The following is a 20,330-nucleotide window of genomic DNA, read 5'->3' on the forward strand; positions in this document are numbered from 1 at the left end:
CATATAATTTCATGGCTCTTCTATATTCTTGATAATTTGTATTGTGTCAATAAAAAATATCCCTTTATTCTGTGTCCTTCTTTTGACTAGGTCTTCCAAAAAGCAAACATGAAAATAAGATTAAATGTGCAAGGATTATATTAGGGGAAATGCCTTGTTATAGAAAATGGGAAAAATCTGGAAATGGGTGGACAAGGGGTCCAATAATGATTCAGTCCTAGTTTTGAATGAAGGAAAGAGGGAGAATTTTGGGTGAAAAGCATCCTGAGCAGTCCAGGGAAGATTCTGCAAAGCCATCAGTGTCGTTGAACAAAAGGAAGCTGACCAAGGGACCCTGTCTCTCCCAAGAATTCATGTGGCTTGGTGTATCTGATGTACTGCAGTATTACATTATTTCTGTGCAAATGGGGTGATGGATTCTAAAGTGGAAATATCCTTGGTCATTTATATTACCTACAATGAAGTGTCAGTAAGGCATACTCACATGACTGCCACATCCTAATGTAATAATACTGACACAAAATTCTACTATATATGATAATATTGCCATAGTTATATTTGCTCATACCTATCTAGAATATAGTATCTATAGTCTTCATTTATTTTACGTGTATCTCTTATTAGAAGATCATTTTAAACAATTTTTATATTCCGTCAGGATATAAATCATTCTGATTTATTTGGATTATTGATAGGTTTGGATTACTCTGTGTGATTTCATATATTTAGTCTTTATAGTGATCTCTTTCTATTTTCTTTTCTATCTCATTTTTTTGGTCCCTTTGGACAATTTCATTTTCCTTGTTTTGATAACCCCTTGTTGATTAATCAATGATGTTCCTTTCTTTTCTAGTGACATTTAATAGTTGATTAGATATATTCACATTAATGTGTTTTGGTCAGTGATCTTTATTACCTCCAGAGTAGACCCAAATGGCAAAATATTTTGTAGATTTTTGCAACCCATAATTTGAATATTACTTAATGGAATTAAGAAATTCAAAACTTTGACATGGGAACAGAGTATTTTGTATCATGTGGATAGATTTTTAACATTGTTTTATGAAGAAGAGTTTAGAATAACTCATGATGTGAGTATATAATCCTAGTTGGCTCAGAAAAAAATAATTATTTCATACTGTTAAATAGATTGGGGCAGGAGTATCATCACCTTGACTTTCTTTCTAAATATGCCTTTTACCTGAAGAGAAAACTTTTTCTTAAAAACTAACATAGTTTCTCAATATTTGCAGAGTTAATGGTGTGTACATTACATAAAATTGATCAATACTCTTAAAATTACTTTGAAAATACTCAAAACAATGAAAAGAATAATTCATATACACCTGATGCACGACCCTTTGGTTCATAATAAAAGTACAGAGAAAAAAAGCTTTTACCTCTGTTCTAAATAACTGGAAAATAATAATGTCAAGGTGCCAGTCTGAAAATTGCATACAGAAAAGCTATTACCACAATGCAATTAAAAAGACTATTGTCCTATTTTTCTCTCTTACATTCTTTCGGTGTGGGTGGTCTCTAAGCATGAGATCTGTTCTTGACATTTTGCACCAGGTAGCAACACTATTTTTGAATGCCATTTACTAATCATTAAGATATATTGTCAGGTTACTCTCTTTTGATACCAAGTAGATTTTCTCTTTTCTATTTACTTCCATTTTACTCCTTGTGAAGTGTACCACTCTACATGTTCTGTAGATTCCTCATAATTTGTTTTGACAATATCAAAGATTAGAATTAACACATAAATTAACACTAAATTTCTAAATGTGGTCTTTACAAGAATGGATGCCTTTCAGTCTAATATAATTTATATCTTTTGAAGATCAGTATTATAGACTCTAGAAAGCATCCACAATATACAAGAGAAAACTAGCTTTCCACAGCATATAAAGACAAATTCTCCTTTCCACTGATTCAACAGAATACATTGAATACCTACTACGTGCAATATACAATGTCATTATTTGGGTTATAAAAATGACACATGAGTTAGGCAATGATACATGAAAATAATAGCAAAATATGATTTTGACTGTAGTTGCATATGTAATGGAAATCCAAAGATTTAAAGCAGAGAAAATTCAGTATGCCAAAAAGGGCTACATTGATGGAGATATTCTTAATCAATAGGGGGAAAATACTAATACATTTTATATCTAATTTCTGACTCCATATGCAACAAGAGCCTTGAAGAAGAAAGATGCTTCAGCTCAGAGCCTGGAGCCTGCTTTGGATTCTGTGTCTCACTCTCTCTCTGCCCCTCCCCCACTCATGCTCTTTGTCAAAAAAAAAACATTAAAAAAATTTAAAAAAAACCATAATTTAAGACCTATGGATTATTATTTTCTTTGTTAAATGATACTAAATAGTTACAGAAAATGTAGTTTGTCTTGATGATTTTTATTCTTAGGATTTCCTTTTAAATTATATATTTCTTCTCACAGTATCCCTAGGAATTAGAATTATATTTTTTCCACTTATAATATTTCAAGTTGGCAAAAGGAGTAAGTGCAAAGAGATAAAAAAGAAACACACTGAAGAGTATATTTTAGTGATTCTAAAAAATTACTTATATATGAAATTTCCTTTACTTGATCCATGGAATTTTGCCAAATCAGTTTTACCTACATATATTTATTTGGTGATAATTCCATGGATATATTTATAATTTTTGTTAATGTTTACTCATTTTTGAAAGACAGAGACAGAGCACAAGCAGGGGTGGGGTGGAGAGAGATGGGGACACAGAATCTGAAGCAGGCTCCAGGCTCGGAGCTGTCAGCCCAGAGCCCGATGCGGGGTTCGAACCCATGAACCATGGGATCATGACCTGAGCCGAAGTCGGACGCTTAAACAACTGAGTCACCCAAGCACCCTTAAACCATTCTTTAGTTAGGCATATTAAGTCATGTAATTTGACTATAATTCTTATCTTCTGAGTTAGTTGGGAATCCTGAAATGAATTTAGTCCATTATAGCATGGAGGTTCATCAAAAAGTTAAAAATAGAACTACTTTACTATCTAGAAATTGTACTACTGGGTATTTGCATTTACCCCAAGGTTCCAAAAATACTGATACAAAAGGATACATGCACCCTGATGTTTATAACAGCCTTAACAATAGCCAAATTTTGGAAAGAGCCCAAATCTCCATCCACTGATGAATGGATAAAGAATGAAATCTTGATATTTGCATCAATGTGGATGGAGTTACAGAGTCATCAGAGTCTTATCAGAGGTAGACTTATCCTGAGACAAATATCATATGATTTTGCTCATATGTTGAATTTAAGAAATAAAACAGACAGAACAGACGAATTGCAGCAAAATCCATAAAATACCTAGGAATAAACCTAACCAAAGAGGTAAAAGATCTCCATTCTGGAAACTATAAACACTGATGAAAGAAACTGAAGATGACACAAAGAAATGGAAAAACATTCCGTGTTCATGGATTAGAAGAGCATAAAGCTTACTTTCCTTTTATTTGGATAAGTTATAACTCATAACAATATTTTTGGAGAGTTTAGTTTTCTATTTAATAAGTTTATATCCCTTCATCCATTTCTCCGACCCCCCATTCCCCCACCCTTGCCGATCATTAATCTTTTCTCTGTATCTGTGAGCTTGAATTTTGTTTGTTTTTTGGTTTGGGGCTTTATTTTTATTTTTTTAAATAAGAAGCAACCATTTTTTGGATAAATTTTTATCTGTTTTATAAAAATAAATGTCTGAGTTTTTAAAATTAAAAAACAGATTTACTTTGCTTTTATTTTAATCAGCACAAGTGCACTCACTCCTTAATCCTCCCTACCTATTTTTACCCATTCCCCCACCCACCTTTCTTTTGGTAACCATCAGTTACCAGTAAGTGATGGTGTAAAAGTAAGTAAGTAAGTGTGTTAAAGTACCCCACTATTATTGTGTTACTCTTGATTATTTCCTTTATGTTTGTTATTAACTGTTTTATATATTTGGGTGCTTTCATGTTGGGTATATAAATACTGTATTTACAATTGTTATATCCTCATGTTGGATTTTGCCTTTTATTAGTATATACTGTCTTTCTTTGCTTCTTGTTACAGTCTTTGTTTTAAAGTCCATTTTGTCCAATATTAGTATTGCTACCCCAGCTTTCTTTTGACATCCATTTTCATGATAGAAATTTCCCCATCACCTCACTTTCAATCTGAAGGTATCTTTGGTCTGAAATGAGTCTCTTGTTGGCAGCATATAGATGGGTCTTGTATTTTTTATCCACTCCATCACCCTATATCTTTTGATTGGAACATTTAGTCAATTTACATTCATTGATAGATATGCAGTTATTGCCATTTTGTTATTTGTTTTGTGGTTGTTTCTATAGATTTTATCTGATCCTTTCTTGCTCTCTTTCATGGTTTGTTGGCTTTCTTTAGTGATATACTTGGATTCCTTTCTCTATATTCTTTGCATATCTGTTACTGGTTTTTGATTTTTAGTTACCACCAAGTTTGTATATAACATCTTCTGCATGTAGTAGTGTATATTAGGTTGATGGTTGCTTAAGTTTTTTTTTAATTTTTAAATGTTTATTTATTATTGAGAGACAGAGAGACACAGAGCATGAGCAGGGGAGGGGCCAGGAGATGGAGAGACACCGAATCTCCAGGCTCTGAGCTGTCAGCACAGAGCCCCACACGGGGTTTGAACTCACAAACCATGAGATCGTGACCTGAGCCGAAGTTGGACGCTTAACCTCCTGAGTCACCCAGGCACCCCAGATGGTCGCTTAAGTTTAAACACATTATTTACTCCTCTCCCCTCATATTTTTCGTATATGATGTCATATTTTGCATCATTTTATTTTATGATTCCCTTAACTGACTTTTACAGTTTTAAAAAATGTTTATTTTTACTGCTCATGTGTGTTTTTTTTTTCTTTTTACTTTTCATGCTCTCACTTATGGTCTTTCCTGTCCACCCATAGAGTCCCTCTAATATTTCTTGTAGGGCTGGTTTAGTGGTTATGAACTCCTTCCATTTTTGTTGGTTTGAGAGATTATTTCTCCTTACATTCTGAAAGATAGCTTTGCTGGATATTCTAGGCAGCAGATTTTCCCTTTCAGCACTTTGAATACATCATACCATTTCTTCTGGTCCACAAGGTTCCTGCTAAAAAATCGGCTGATAGACTTAGGGAGTTTCCTTTGTATGTAACTGTCTTTTCTCCTCTTGCTGCTTTAATTTTTTTTTTTGCTACTTTTGTCATTTTAATTACTGTTTGTCTTGCTGTAGATTTCCTGGGCTGAATTTGATGGGAGGAATCTTTGTGCCTCCTGGATCTGGATGTCTGTTTCCTTACCCAGAATTCCCTTAAGGCTGTTCTCAATTTGCATAATTTTCTTTCCTCTCTTTTGCCCAGCTTGGTTGCTTTCCATTACTTTGTCTTCCAAGATGTTATTTTGTTCCTCTGCTTAATCTAGCCTGCTATTTATTCAATCAAGTGTATTTTTAATTTCATTTATTGTGTTCTTCATCACTGAGTGGTTCTTTATCTCTATGTTAATGGTCTTACTCTTGTTCTACACTCTTCTCAAGTCTGCTGAGTATCTTTATGATCATTACTTTAAATTCTTGATCAGACCTATAACGTATCAGTTTTGCTTTGATTTCTTGCTATGGTTTGGTCCTGTGCTTTCATTTGGGAGATAATTCTCTGTCTCCTCATTTGTCTAACTTTCTGCACCTCTGTCTCTGTGTTAGCTACTTCTCTTGCTATTAACAATAATAGCCTTATGAACAAGAGGTCCTGAAGTGTCCTGCAGTACAGTGTCCCCTGTTCTCCATGGCCTGGTGCTACAGGGAGTGTCTCCTATGTGTGTTGAATGTGCTCTACTGTTGAGTCTTGGCCTCTTTTGTTCTTTAGTCCAGTTGTCTGCAGAGGCTCTCTTTACCTGTTGTGGTCAGTGTTGGGTGCCGAGCAGAGTGAGGTGCATTTTAACAAGGCATGCAGTGCTCTGCTTGTGGAATGAGATCTGCCCCCATTGCCACTGGGACTGAGGTCCTGTAAAACACAAAGGTCATGAAATGTGGTGTTGGTAGGTTTGTGCTGATCTTCTGGGGAAGTGACCCCCACCCCTCCAGCGAGTGCTGGGACTAAGTTCAACTGTGACAGGGAAGGGTGCATCTGCTGAAGTGCATGTGGGGGATGGCAAGGCTTGGTGAAGTGGGTTAGGTAAGGAGTGTCAGCACTGAGCCACTGAGTTTTAAAAACCCAGTCTTTAAGTTCTGTTGGTTGTGAGATCTCACAAAATTTGGCCCCTCTTGCTTTCAAAGGCAAATATTATGGGGATTTGCCCTTCCCATTCATGGGCCCCAGGTGTGAAAGTCTGTTTTCCACCCTTCTCCACACCACTGGCTACCTCCCCACTGAAAATGGCCCGCATCCCTTTCACTCTCAGACTACATCTTCACCCTTACTACGTTCTTCAGTGTGGCTTCTCTACTTTTAGCTGTAGATTCTGTTTTGTCAGGGTTCCAGTTGCTTTCTGTGCTATTTATGCTGATGTAAATGTTACTTCGTTGTATCCATGGGACAAGGCAATCTTAAGGTCCTCCTACTCTGCTGTCTTCCAGTGTATGATCCTTTTAATGTGTTGTTGAATTTGGTTTCTTAATATTTTGTTTAGGGTTTTTGCGTATCTGTGATCATTAGGAATGTTAGTATTCCCCGCCTCCCCCCACTTTTAGGATATCTTTGTCTGGTTTTGGTATCAAGATAATGCTGGCCTGTAAAAGTAGTTTGGAACTGTTCATTTCTCTTCTGTTTTTTGGAACAATTTGAGAAAGATTTGTATTTATTTTTTTATTTAGTGTTTGGTGGAATTCACCAGTGAAGCTGGATGGTCCTGGACTTTTTTTTGTTGGGACTTTTGTTTGTTGGGACTTTTTTTGTTACTGATTCAGTCTCCTTATTACCAATTGGTCTGTTCGGGTTTTCTATTGCATTATGTTTCAGTCTTAGAAGTCAGTATGTTTCAAGGAATTTCTCCATTTCTTCTAAGTTGCCCAATTTGTTAATTGTTCATAGTTGAGTTGCTCATAGTAATCTCTAATGATCTTTGTATTTTTGTGGTATCACTTGCAACATCTCCTCTCTCCTTTGTGATTTTATTGATTTGAGTCCTTTTTTCCTTGGTGAGTCTATCTAAAGATTTGTTAACTTTTTTTAATCTTTTCAGAGAAGCAGCTCTTAGTTTCATTGCTCTTATCTATTGTCTTTTAGACTTTATTTCATTTATTTCTGCTTTAATCTTTATTTACCTTCTAACTTTGGGCTTTATTCTTCTTTTTCTATTTCCTTGAGATGTACAGTTAGGTTGTTTATTTGAAACTTGTCTTGTTTCTTGAGGTAGACATTTAAACATTTATCACTATGAATTCTGCTACATAAGTATAGGTATTACACCTTTTTTTTGATTTCCATTTGCATGGACTATATTCTTTTCCATCTCTTTCTTTTCAGACTATGTGTTTCTTTACATCTCAGGAAGGTCTTTTAAAGGCAACATGTGGGGCGCCTGGGTGGCGCAGTCGGTTACGCGTCCGACTTCAGCCAGGTCACGATCTCGCGGTCCGTGAGTTCGAGCCCCGCGTCAGGCTCTGGGCTGATGGCTCAGAGCCTGGAGCCTGTTTCCGATTCTGTGTCTCCCTCTCTCTCTGCCCCTCCCCCCGTTCATGCTCTGTCTCTCTCTGTCCCAAAAATAAATAAACGTTGAAAAAAAAATTAAAAAAAAAAATAAATAAAGGCAACATGTAGATGGGTCTTATTTTATTTTATTTTTTTTATTCATTCAGCTACTCTGTATTGGAGAATTTGGTCCATTTACGTTTAAAGTAATTATCTTCTTAGGCTATTTATTTATTTATTTATTTTGAAAGAGAAAGAAAGCATGTGCACATGGGGGACGGGTAGAGAAACAAGGAGAGAGAGAATCCCAAGCAGGCTCCACACTTTCACTGTGGGCATGAACCCGACATGGGGCTCCATCTCAGGAACTATGAAATCATGATCTGAGCCAAAATCAAAAGTTGTTTGCTTAACCAACTGGGCCCCTCAGGCGCCTGCATTTAAAGTAATTATTGATATCGATGTACTTATTGGCTGTTTTGCTCATTGTTTCTGGCTATTCTTGCAGTTCTTCTCTGTTCCTTTTGTCTGTTTCTTTGTGGTTTGATACATTAAAAAAAAATTAACATTTATTTATTACTGAGAGACAGAGAGAGACAGAGCATAAGGGAGGGGCAGAGAGAAGAAAAGGAGACACAGAATCCGAAGCAGGATCCAGTCTCTGAGCTGTCAGCACTGAGCCCCTAGCAGGGTTTGAATTCACAAACCTTGACATCATGACCAAAGTCAAAGTGAGACAGTTAACCGACTGAGCCACCCAGGCACCTCCATTTAAAGTAATTATTGATGGGGTGTGTGGGTGGCTCAGTCAGTTAAGTGTCTGACTTCGGCTGAGGTCGTGATATCAAGGTTCATCAGTTAGAGCCCCCCGTCAGGCTCTGTGCTGACAGCTCAGAGCCTGCAGCTTGTTTTAGATTCTGTCTCTGGCTCTCTGTGCCCATCTCCTGCTTGTGATCTCTCTCTAAAATAAATAAACATTAAAATATTTTTAAAGTAGTTATTAATATGTATGTACTTATTGCCATTTTGCTAATTGTTTCTGGCTATTCTTGTAGTTCCTCTCTGTTCCTTTTGTCTCTTTCTTTCTTTGCGGTTTGGTAACATTTTTAGTGGTACACTAACATTCCGTTATCTTTCTTCTGTGTGTTCGCTATACGTTTTTGCTTTGTGGTTACCATGAGGTTATTATATTTATTAATATATATAATATATAATATAAATTAATATATAATATATGTGTGCTACGTATATTATATATAAATACATATATATGTATTATATTTGTGTATACATATGTACACATATATATGTTTATATACATAACATACAAAATATAATCTAAGTTGATAGCAAATTTTGATCCCATCAAATCTCAACATTTTAATTTTCCCCTTCATTTTTATGTTGTTAATGTCACATTTTATATCCTTATATTTCACTTTTCCATTAAATGATTACTATATTCATGGTTATTTTAGTGCTTGTATCTTTTAAATTTTATTCTTGATTTATAAATGATTCGTCTACTATATTAACTATATAATTACCTTTCTAGTGAGATTTATTCTTTAATATGTATTCTTGTTATCGTTAGCATCCTTTCTTTATATTTATAACAAACTTTGTTTATATTTATAACAAGCCAGTTAAGAGTAAATGGTTGAAGAGAAAAACACATTTCCTAAAGACCATATGCTTGGACTACTTTAAATATCTGTACTGAAACTAGTCAAAAACTGTGATTGTAGGAAATTTCACAATGAAATATGATAAACATATTTCTTACTATTCAACTGATGGTTTGATTGGATTATGCCATAGGAAATTTGAATCTTACACTTGTAAATTATAAAGATATAACTGAAAAGAGACAACAACTGAACCAGATACCTTCCATTAAAGCAAATATTGAAGTAGATTGAACACAACTATTAGTGAACAGAATTTCAAACAAATTAAGATCTGGAAATGTTAAGCAATATTATTTGTTTTAATTTCAAGTTTGTTATTTCCTTAATCTATAATTCCTTAAAATTTTAGTTACATACCATCAATTAGCCACATAGATCCATAGTTACATAGCTCAAAGATGCTATTATTCTCTGTTATAATACCTTTTTTATTTCCTTTACATATTTATATATGTGTTCTAGATCATTTTTTTAAATTGTAGCTATACAATTTTTAAGGACAGGGATTATGTTTTTCATGTGAATACCTAACATAATGCTTGATATTTTTTAGCTATTCAAATACTATTTGTGTGAATAAATTAAGCTATCTATTATTTATTCTGCATATCACTTGTATATTCTCTATCCTGTTGTGGCAGGGTGCAGGACTTCTATTGTTGCAGGATTTATAGTCAAAATATAAATTTTTACAGCAGTAAGTTTGGTTTTCTTTCTTCACGTAAACTAACAAAGAAATAAGCATAATAATAAAACTTCCTTAGCTATATACCCAGCAGGCATCTGACTAAAGACTTAAAAAACTGTAGATATTGAATATTAATCATATACCATTTAGTATACTATTTCAGTTTTCCACTCTGCCAAGTATTAGTTTAAAGGTGAATTATTGAAACTAAACCCAACTATAATATTGCAGTTATTTTGGTATGTTAAATGCCAAATGCCTATAGGTGACTTCCTTATAAAGGATGGATGTAATTTCACTACAGCATTGGCTAAATGAAATTAGTATCCTTCCTACCTTTAATAAGCATAATGTCTACATTTTATTATGCCTTTATTAAGCATAATGCCTATATTTTATTATGCTATATCTAACAACCATTCTTTCTTAAGTGTTTATTCTTATTTTCAGAAAATTAAATGAAGAAGTGACTCAGTATGTAGTATTTAAAATGTGAATGTTATATGGAAATTATCTTTTTCACATAAAAGAGTGCTTTCTAAAACTAAAGATGTTTTCTTAGGAAACTTATTGGGAAAAGCAACAGTTTTTATGGTAAAATTTAGTCAATGTAGGAGTCTCATATCTTTGTATGTGTACATAATTAAAAGTGTGTTTTTTTTCCGGTTTAAATAATGTGGTCAGTTTAGAAAATCTGATAATCACTTCCATATTTTTTTGTGTCTTAAACCTTTAACAAATTGATATGCTTCAGTGTCTCAACTAAAAATTAAGTCTGGTTTTTGGGATTTGGGTAATGTGGTATACTTTTTGCATAGTATGATCCTAAATATTAATAAAGAGGAATCAAATTCATTTTCAAGGCCATCATTTGGTAAATCCAATAGCAATCAATTAAGTCCTTGTCTGACAACTTTAGAATCAGAGACTGCACAGATAAACCAATCAGAACTGATTTATTTGGCACTAAAAATCTATGTAAAATTTTGATTTATGTTGTTTTTAATAATCCTATCCTCTAAATTTGCTTTTTAATGCAATGCTTTTTATAGCAGTTTCTGTAACTATTACAGTTATATATGTTGTATCATCATCTCTGTTTCACTGATAGGCTAAAAATCAGTGTTTTATTCAAGGGATTTACTTAGATTTTATACAGTGGTTTACTGAAAGACATGAGAAGATTCTTGATTATAACGTATCAACTTACTTCTTATCTTCTAATGTTTTCCTATTAAATACATTTTGAAAGAATTTTAAGAAACTAACTCAACTAGATTTTGGTGGTACACACAACTGGTATATGCGATGGCAATATTGTTGTAACACTTGATTTGGGAGCGCATGTATGAGACAAAGTTAAATAGATCAAATTTGATCTTGTAGCAGAAGAGGAAAGACAAAGAAGTTGAAGTTTTTTAGTGACATTCTTGGAAATACACTCTCTGATCCTGAGAGCATTTTGCCAGATGACTGAACTAAGAATCCAGCATGCTGGTTATTGCCAATACGTTGTACCAAATGAGTATGAAAAGACATTATCAAAATAAATAGAGCGTCTCCAAATTACTTGTCCCAGAAATTATGACGTCAAAGCCACATAGAGAACCTGATGGGTAAAACCCATGTGAACCTTTCCAAAATGATGTGATAGAGGATCCTATAAGTAACTCTAAAGCTTTATTGTCAAGTCCCTCCTTCCTTGCTCCAGACTCCTCCTCATACTCTTGAGCTACCACAGTTGGCCTACTCTCTTTTAAGATAAGATTAGACATCACCTTTTTCAGGCAATATTTCCAGACCTACAGAATGTTTGGTTGTAATTTGAGGTACCCTGGCCATCAGTTTCTTCTAGCATGTTTTTTTTTGTACATTTATAATTTATTTCCTTGATAGTAGTAGAAAATATAATTCATTTTCTAGGCTATGGTAGGCATTCAATACATGTTCCTTAAAGGAATGAATAACTAAATAAATGAATTAAAGGAAAAAAATAGTTAAGTGATAATGAGTCATTTTACTGAGTCAATATTTGGGGAATACCTATGTCAACTAGTTCAGAATTAAGATATGATTCAGTGGCTTCAGATTCCAAGTGAGAAAGTAACTCGGAAGCTTCTGGAGACACTTAAAAGTAAAACCTTGATATTATAGTTACAGATGTTTCAAATCAGAAATAAATGGGAGGAGTAGCTAAAGGAAACCCACATGGCATACAGTGCTTAGGAATTCTTACTTAAAAATAACTTGGATGAATGACTTTTTTAAATCATAGTTATTCCTGAAGAAAAATATCCAGTTTTGAATTCATGTCATCAAATGATCCTGATGTGACCATAAAAGTAGATTAGAGTTTTGCAGCAAAAATCTTTGGAATTCACTTAGGGAATTGATTTGACTACCCTAAAGGAATAAAAAAAACCCAAAACTGACAAAAGAAAACTGGAAGTTAGGCATAGAGATAAGTAAATCCAGGGAGATTTTTGTAAAGAGAATTGATATATTGATAACTAAAATTGTTTCCTCAGGATTAAGGTCAATTTCAGACATAATTTTCTCAGAGAAAACTATGTTTCAAACAGCCCAAATATCTGACAGTGACATTGATTTCATGAGAGTAATTACAGTATACCTAACTGTAATATAATTTATTTATTTGTTTCTTTTTAATTTTCATACACATGTATATAAATATATACATACACACATACATACATATATACTCATGTATTTTTTTTCTTATGAACTCACAGTACTGGACTTATGTTTACCTTTTTTTTTAATTGAATAAAACTTTTAAATTAGTATCAACATAGCATTGTGAAAGGGAAAAGGGAAAGGTTCAAACTGATGATCTTTCTCCTAGAATTAGGATTAATGTCTAAGGTTTTCTCTAAAGCAAATGAAATCATCGTTTCCATGCTACTTATAACCTGGTATGCCAAAGAAAGCTACCAAGAAACATCACGTTGTCCTAAAATTTTACTGGAAAGCTACTTTAATAAGTACATATATTAAATATGTATTTAGTTCAATCATGGAGGGAGTCTAAGGTTCATATTTATTGTGATGTTTTCTTTAATATAGTTAAAATTTATAAACTGTCACTTTTAGTGCATTTTGAATGCAGTGTGCTTTAGCTGTTAGGCCTTTGTTTTCCTTTAAGAACACTAAACATTGAGAAAATGGCTTTGTTCTTAAAAATGATATGCTATTCAGTTATAAAATTTAATTCTTGAATTATATTTTTAGATCTCTTTTCTAAATAGAAGAATATGTCACCATCAATTATCTATGATAAGACATATTCACTACATGAATGGAAAAACACCCAACTAGGTTAGCTAAAGTTATGTAATAAAAATAAAGCACCAAACAAGAAATATATTAGAAAATAAATATACATTTAGAAAATGGATCTATGATCAAGTGCTAAAAGCAGTCATTTTAATTTTTGCAAAGAAAATAAAACTGAGTTTAGATGGTTCAGACTGTATTTATCCTACAATTTACTTTATGATGTAAAATCATTTGAGGATGATTCATGACAGGATCCATGATTCATAGTAAAATTACAAGTTTGAGATTTGGCTTATCTCTACTTAAACTCTTCCATACCAATAGCTCACATTTATTTAGCACTTACACATTGTCATATGCTATGCTGGGCTTGTTACACACATAATATGTAAGAGGTAGGCATTGTTATCCCAATTTCTTAGGGAAAAAAAATGATCAGAGAAATTGGTTACCTTTCCCAATGTAAAATGTTTAATAAATGGCACGTCTGGAATTTAAATGCAGAAAATTTTGGCCTTAAACTTAAGGTCATTTTTTTCTCTACCAAACTGCCTATCTGGATAGTTGGATCATATCTTACTCTTTTCTTTCCCAACTCTTTTTCTACTAAAGCAATATAAAAATATACTACTTTTTTGAAAATCTCATGATTTTCATGCCTTACTCTCTTTATACATATTTTCTTTTTTTAGTTTATGTTCCTTCTTAGGAACATCTAAGGAACTTCCTTCCTTAGGTTCTTTCTACTTTTAAATACATGACAAACTTCTATTTTCCTGAAACAGTATCATCATATCATAGATTCTCAGTAAATCCCTTCTTGACTACCACCAATTTTCTCAAAAGGGACATTTGCTTTCTATTTAACCTCTGGGCTTCTATGTTTTCTGTACCTTTTATGTGTGATATGTATATATATATATATATATATATATATATATATATATATATATATATATATATATATAGTCATCTAATAACATGTTCGCTTCCTCAGAGATTACATGTACTATACTTGTATTTGGATTCACAGTGCCTAGAACATTGTCTAGTATGTAATAGGTGCTGTTCAGTATTATACTGAAGTAAAGGCCTTCATTTAGGGTTTTGTTTTTATTTATTTATTCGTTCATAATCCTGTTGATAAGGGAAAGAGCCCAAATCTGTGTAAGAGAATATCACTGTTTTTGACTTTAGATGATTGGAATTATAAATTAAAATTTTAAAGTTGGAATACTTCCTAAAAGGATACTAAACTTGAAATCAGATGACCTAACTAATTGGTTTCTCACATATAAGCAGTGGGAACTTGGGCACTTTATTTCTCTCTAAGCTGTAATTATTTAATCTATAAAATATGACTTCTACAACTCCTTTTTAAATCATATGGTTATTTTGGAGAATCAAATGAAAATAGAATAATGCATATGAATATACTTACAGGGTGCAAACCATTATATATGACATTCTTATTATTACTTTAGAGAAAGAAAGTGAGTGACCTAAGAAAGATTAGCAAGGGGTGCCTGGGTGGCTCAGTGGGTTAAGCAGCCGACTTTGGCTCAGGTCATGATCTCGCTGTCTGTGAGTTCGAGCCCCGCATCGGGCTCTGTGCTGACAGCTCAGACAGAGCCTGGAGCCTGTTTCAGATTCTGTGTCTTCCTCTCTCTGACCCTCCCCTGTTCATGCTCTGTCTCTCCCTGTCTCAAAAATAAATAAAACATTTAAAAAAATTATCAAAATTTAGTGGGAATACCACTCAGAAGTTTAGTATAATTAGGTGCCATGGACTATCTTAACTGAATTCTTAGGAAGTCTTCCAAAGATTCAGTGGTGAAAATTGTCAGTTAACTGTATTTAACCTGATATTTAGTTGTTAGTGGAATACCATAGACTGAATTTAGTCCTCATCTGTTTAGGAATCACATCTGAAATTAAAATGAGATGTAAAAATCATGAATATTATTTTTCCTTTATTTCCAAAACTGACCACCAAAAGGTAATGAGGTTTTTGAAGAGAGAAAAAAAATAAATAAATAAAAAAGGAAAGAAAGCAAGAAAGCAAGCAAGCAAGCAAGCAAGAAAGCATGAAAGAAAGAAAATGTAGTTAGAATAATTTACGGTCATCCCATACTATATTCTCCTATGATGATTCAGAATATCCATTTTCAAATTAAATATTAATTCCCTTTCAAAATTTAACAATTTTCAGAAATTGAGTTTCATTTTAAGCAACCCCAACACAAGTTACTATGTTACAAAAGGCAGTTTGGGAAAAATCTGTCCTAGAAATTTTTAGCAAATAAATAAGAAGGTAACAGAGGAGAGGCCCACAATTTGAAGATCAGGAGTAACTGAGAATTTATCCCCAGGTAGATTCAAATTAAGAAGGATGAATAGTGAGATCTTAGAATTATCCATTATTCCACTGTGGTTGCTTCAATGTTTAGTAGTAGTAATGAAAGTAGCAAAGTGATCTGTCAATCATGTATATTCAGCAGAGTCATCTCAAGGTCTAGGTAAGCCAATAGCTATACATTTTGTAAATATACTCATCTTTTTATTACTGCTTTACTCGTGGATGAAAACAAACTGTATGCTGGGATATAATGGTAGTTCAAGGGGTAAGAGAGAGCACATTATTGCACAGCTAGTATATAATGATAGGTACCCTTAGGGAGTAATTGTTACATTTTAATCCAGAAGTAAGCAAAGACTATCTAAATAGCTCTGTAAAAGAAGAATTAATTCATAATTAAAAAATGATGGAGTTCTTAACTGTCATGTATAAGAAAACCCATGAGCAAGCTCTATTCTAAGTAGACTTTTAAAAAAGAAAAGTAGTTGATATTAAAACAAGACAATTCATTACATTTCACAAGGGAACTTGCAGTATACAGATGTAGGCCAAAACATAAGGGTCTTTAGGTCAAATGTGAAATTATTTTAAATTAATTCTTGGCATTAAACTAAAATGACTTTTGAATAGTAATTATCTTTTACTTTCATTAGCAATGGTTCTTGAACTTTAATTTCTAAAGTGCGATACAGCAAGGTTCTTAGTATGCATTTATAGTAAATGCAGGCTCTCTTCCAGCATTTTAAATCTCTTAACAGGTCTTTCCTTTTCTGGAGAATTTCACTAGATGAATGTTAATATTACTCTTGGTTATGGAAAGGAATATATTAAAATTTCTTTGCCTATTAATGTCTTTTTAAGAGAAGTTTAATATTTAGGTAAAGTGTTCAGATTCTATGCCTACACTAACATTAGAAGCTTAAAAAGTTACTAGACAAGGTAACATAACATCATGTACTTTTGCAAAATACAGTTTGAGGAATAATATACACTTCCATTTTGAGAAGTTCATTATTTATAATCATTTTTGTAAGTAAAAATAGTGAACAATATTTTGATTTAGACTTTTATATAATTTTCTAAAGGAATTGAAAACTTTTTGAAGGATGAAAGAAAATAGCTGGGAAAAGATGAGAGGACAGTAGAGAATAAAAATTATTTTTAAATTATACTGATTTTAATATTTGAGGAGAATTCTATAAGGAATGATTAAAGAAGTGTCATCTTGCAAAGGTTGATGATCAGGAAACATAAATAAGAGTTTATGAAGAACAAGTTATGTTCATATGTAGTAATATGATGCAATGTCATTCTTTAAAATATTGTGACTAATAGTCACACCTGGGTGGCTCAGACAGTTGAATGTCCCGACTCTTGGTTTCAGCTCAGGTCAAGATCTCACAGTTTGTGGGTTCGAGCCCCACATTGGGCTCTGAGCAGATGGCATGGAGACTGCTTGGGATTTTCTCTCTCTCCCTCTCTCCCTCTCTCTGCCCCTCCCATCTCTCTGTTCACGCTCTCTCTCCCTCTCTCAAAATAAATAAATTTTTAAAAATTAATAAAATGTTATGACTTATGAAAGTAACATACACATTCACGTGCAAATAGTCATTGGTGTCTGTTATTTCCAAGCCCTTCCTTAGATTCTGTGAACACGTGTTGTAAACAAATAACAATAGCAACAACAACAAACCAGCAAATGAAACCCTTGTTCTCATGGAACTTACATTCTAAGGAGAGGGCTAACTGAAAAATAATTATATATGTAAAATGAGAAAATGAAAAAAGATAAAGAAGGAACCAGGGAGTGCTTGGGGTGAAGGGTGTTACCATTTAGAAAGGGTAACAATGGAGGCCCTAATGGAAAAGAGAACATTTGAGAAAAGAACTGAAAGAAGAGAGAGGGGAATCAGTACATCTATTGAGGAGAAGAGAGCTAGAAAGGATTCACAAAGGGGTACCTGGGTGGCTCAGTGGGTTAAGACCTCAATCTTGATTTCAGCTCAGGTCATAATCTTGCCGTTGGTGAGTTCAAGCCCCAATTTGGGCTCTCTGCACTGACAGCATGGAGCCTGCTTGGGATTCTCTGTCTCTCCTGCTCTCTTTGCCCCTCCCCTGACTTTCTAAATAAATAAACTTAAAAAATAAAAAAAGGGCTCACATATCTTTGCCTTGATTTTAGTGATGCTCATAGTAAGGTCTCATATAAATCTTAGATCTAATGTGATTAAATGGTCCTAACTATAAATGAAAATAATACTCTCAAAGGGTTTGTTCATAAACTGATGCCAGCTTATAGTAAAATGCATGTCAAAGTTTCTGACCTTCAACCTGCACTCTATATTAGTTAATAGTTGGCAATAAAGACCTAGAAGGCCTACTTTTCATACTAATAGGCACATCAATAATGCTAAGGTTAGTTAGTCCTGCATGCATAAATTATACTTCTTTTAAAAATTGGACTTATGGGGCGCCTGGGTGGCGCAGTCGGTTAAGCGTCCGACTTCAGCCAGGTCACGATCTCGCGGTCTGGGAGTTCGAGCCCCGCGTCAGGCTCTGGGCTGATGGCTCGGAGCCTGGAGCCTGTTTCCGATTCTGTGTCTCCCTCTCTCTCTGCCCCTCCCCCATTCAAGCTCTGTCTCTCTCTGTCCCCAAAATAAATAAACGTTGAAAAAAAAAATTAAAAAAAATTGGACTTATAATAACAATAGTAAATTTGGCAAATATGAATATTAGATCTTGTGTTTGAGAAAAATAAACTTTGTAATTGTAAGATTATTGAGACATGGATAAACAAAAACATTCCTTAAAATATTTGAAAACATTGACCACAGTCTTAACATGCTATTGAGTTTTGTCAGATTAAAAAATAGCTATATTAACTTAGGCCTTATATACTGAGGAAAATAATTCAGATATTGTCTTTTACAAGTGTTTATTATGTCAGAAAATGTGTTCAGTATAAAAATAATATTTTAAGGGATCACTAAAATATTGATGTTAATCTAGAAAGGAATAATAACTCTAGAAGAAGATTTAAAGCTTTAAATGTAGTTTCTGAGAAACACTTAATACAGGTAATAGCTGTTATTACAAATTTCAGAAAAGTGTAAATTTCCTCCATGGTTGTCTTAGGCTGGTCAAGAAAGGTATTTATGCCATTCACCTCTGGACATTGCTTTTAATCAATGAATTCAGGCATGCTGGACAAGCCAAGTAGCTAAAGGGTTGTAAAAGTTTATTTCTATAAACAAGGCATTGTTTTTGGAAAAAGATGTGAATGTGAGAAAAAAGTAGATTAGCAAGCAAGGATTTGAGGTGATAATTCAAAGAAAATCAATAGGTAAATCTGAGTGAAAAATTATATAAGAACACCTTGGAGACTATATTTAATTTTTAAAGCAAAGATTTCAAAAAAAATGCATGCATTTATTTGAGAAATTATTATAGACCTTAAGGAATGGTATCTGGTCAAGCAATGAATAGCAAACTGAAAAAAGAAAAAGAAAATTCCTTGCAGACATTGAAGTTAGTACTAATGTGTTGAGGGCCCACATGAAAAGAAACTACAAGCAGTCTATAAATGTCGAGACTGGTCCCTCACTAATGGCCAGGAAGAAAAGGGAGACCTCTTACAATCACAAGAAATGAGTTGTCTTCTCTGCATTGGGAACAGTGCTCCCGCCACAGCCCCTCATCCCCTGAAAATGTATGCCTGTGCAAAGTTCTCCCCCACCTTCTTGGTCAAGAGCACCTCTCAGCTGTTGAGCCAATCACTATCTGCAGTAGTAGTGCTAAAACCACTGGAGACCCTGACAGATGAGAGCCTTAGCAGCTTGGCAGCCATGTGTCCCCTGACCTCACTTACTCCTAGCCACATATTGAGAACCAGTGCCATTTCATGGGGCAGTGACACAGCAGCCAAGTTCATTGGGGCTGGGGGAGCCATGGTAGGGGTGGCTGCCTCTGAGGCTGGAATTGGGACTGTGTTTGGGAGCCTCATCATTGGTTAGGCCAGGAGCCCCTTTTTGAAGCAGGAGCTCTTCTCCTAGACTGTGCCATTCTAGGCTTTTCTGTCTCAGAGGCGATGGGTTTTTTTTTGCCTGATGGTGGCCTTTGTCATCCTCTTCTCCATATGACAGAGCTGTCTTCACCTGCCCTGGGTCTTTCTCCCAGGTCTCATATGCTTTGTATGTTCCTTTTCCTATACCTCCCTATGCGGAGAAAGTGGTTGGTTGGTTCAGAATTTGACAAAGAGAAGACAAATACTGTATTAATAAGAAAAAAACTATTATTTGTATTATTTAGTTAATTTAATTAATTAATTAATATTATTTTTCTATTTATTTATTTATTTTTATTATGAGGCACCTGGGTGGGTCAGTTGGTTAAAGCATCCAACTTTGGCTTAGGTCATGATCTCACTATTCATGAGTTTGAGCCTCCTGTTGGGCTTTGTGCTGACAGCTCAGAACCTGGAGCTACTTCAGATTCTGCATCTCCCTCTGTCTCTGCCCCTCCCCTGCTCTTTCTCTCTCTTTCTCTCTCTCAAAAATAAACACTAAAATAAAAATTTAAGAAAAAAAGAAAAGAAA

At 34.0% G+C, this 20,330-nt stretch overlaps 1 pseudogene; it reads left to right on the forward strand.

Annotated features, from left to right (window-relative positions):
• The first annotated feature begins 19,394 nt into the window (after positions 1-19,394).
• LOC122496085 lies at positions 19,395-19,874 on the forward strand (annotated as a pseudogene).
• Positions 19,875-20,330: the final 456 nt, after the last annotated feature.

This window comes from Prionailurus bengalensis, chromosome F2 (genome assembly GCF_016509475.1).
Source record: "Prionailurus bengalensis isolate Pbe53 chromosome F2, Fcat_Pben_1.1_paternal_pri, whole genome shotgun sequence".
NCBI classification, from domain to species: domain Eukaryota; kingdom Metazoa; phylum Chordata; class Mammalia; order Carnivora; family Felidae; genus Prionailurus; species Prionailurus bengalensis.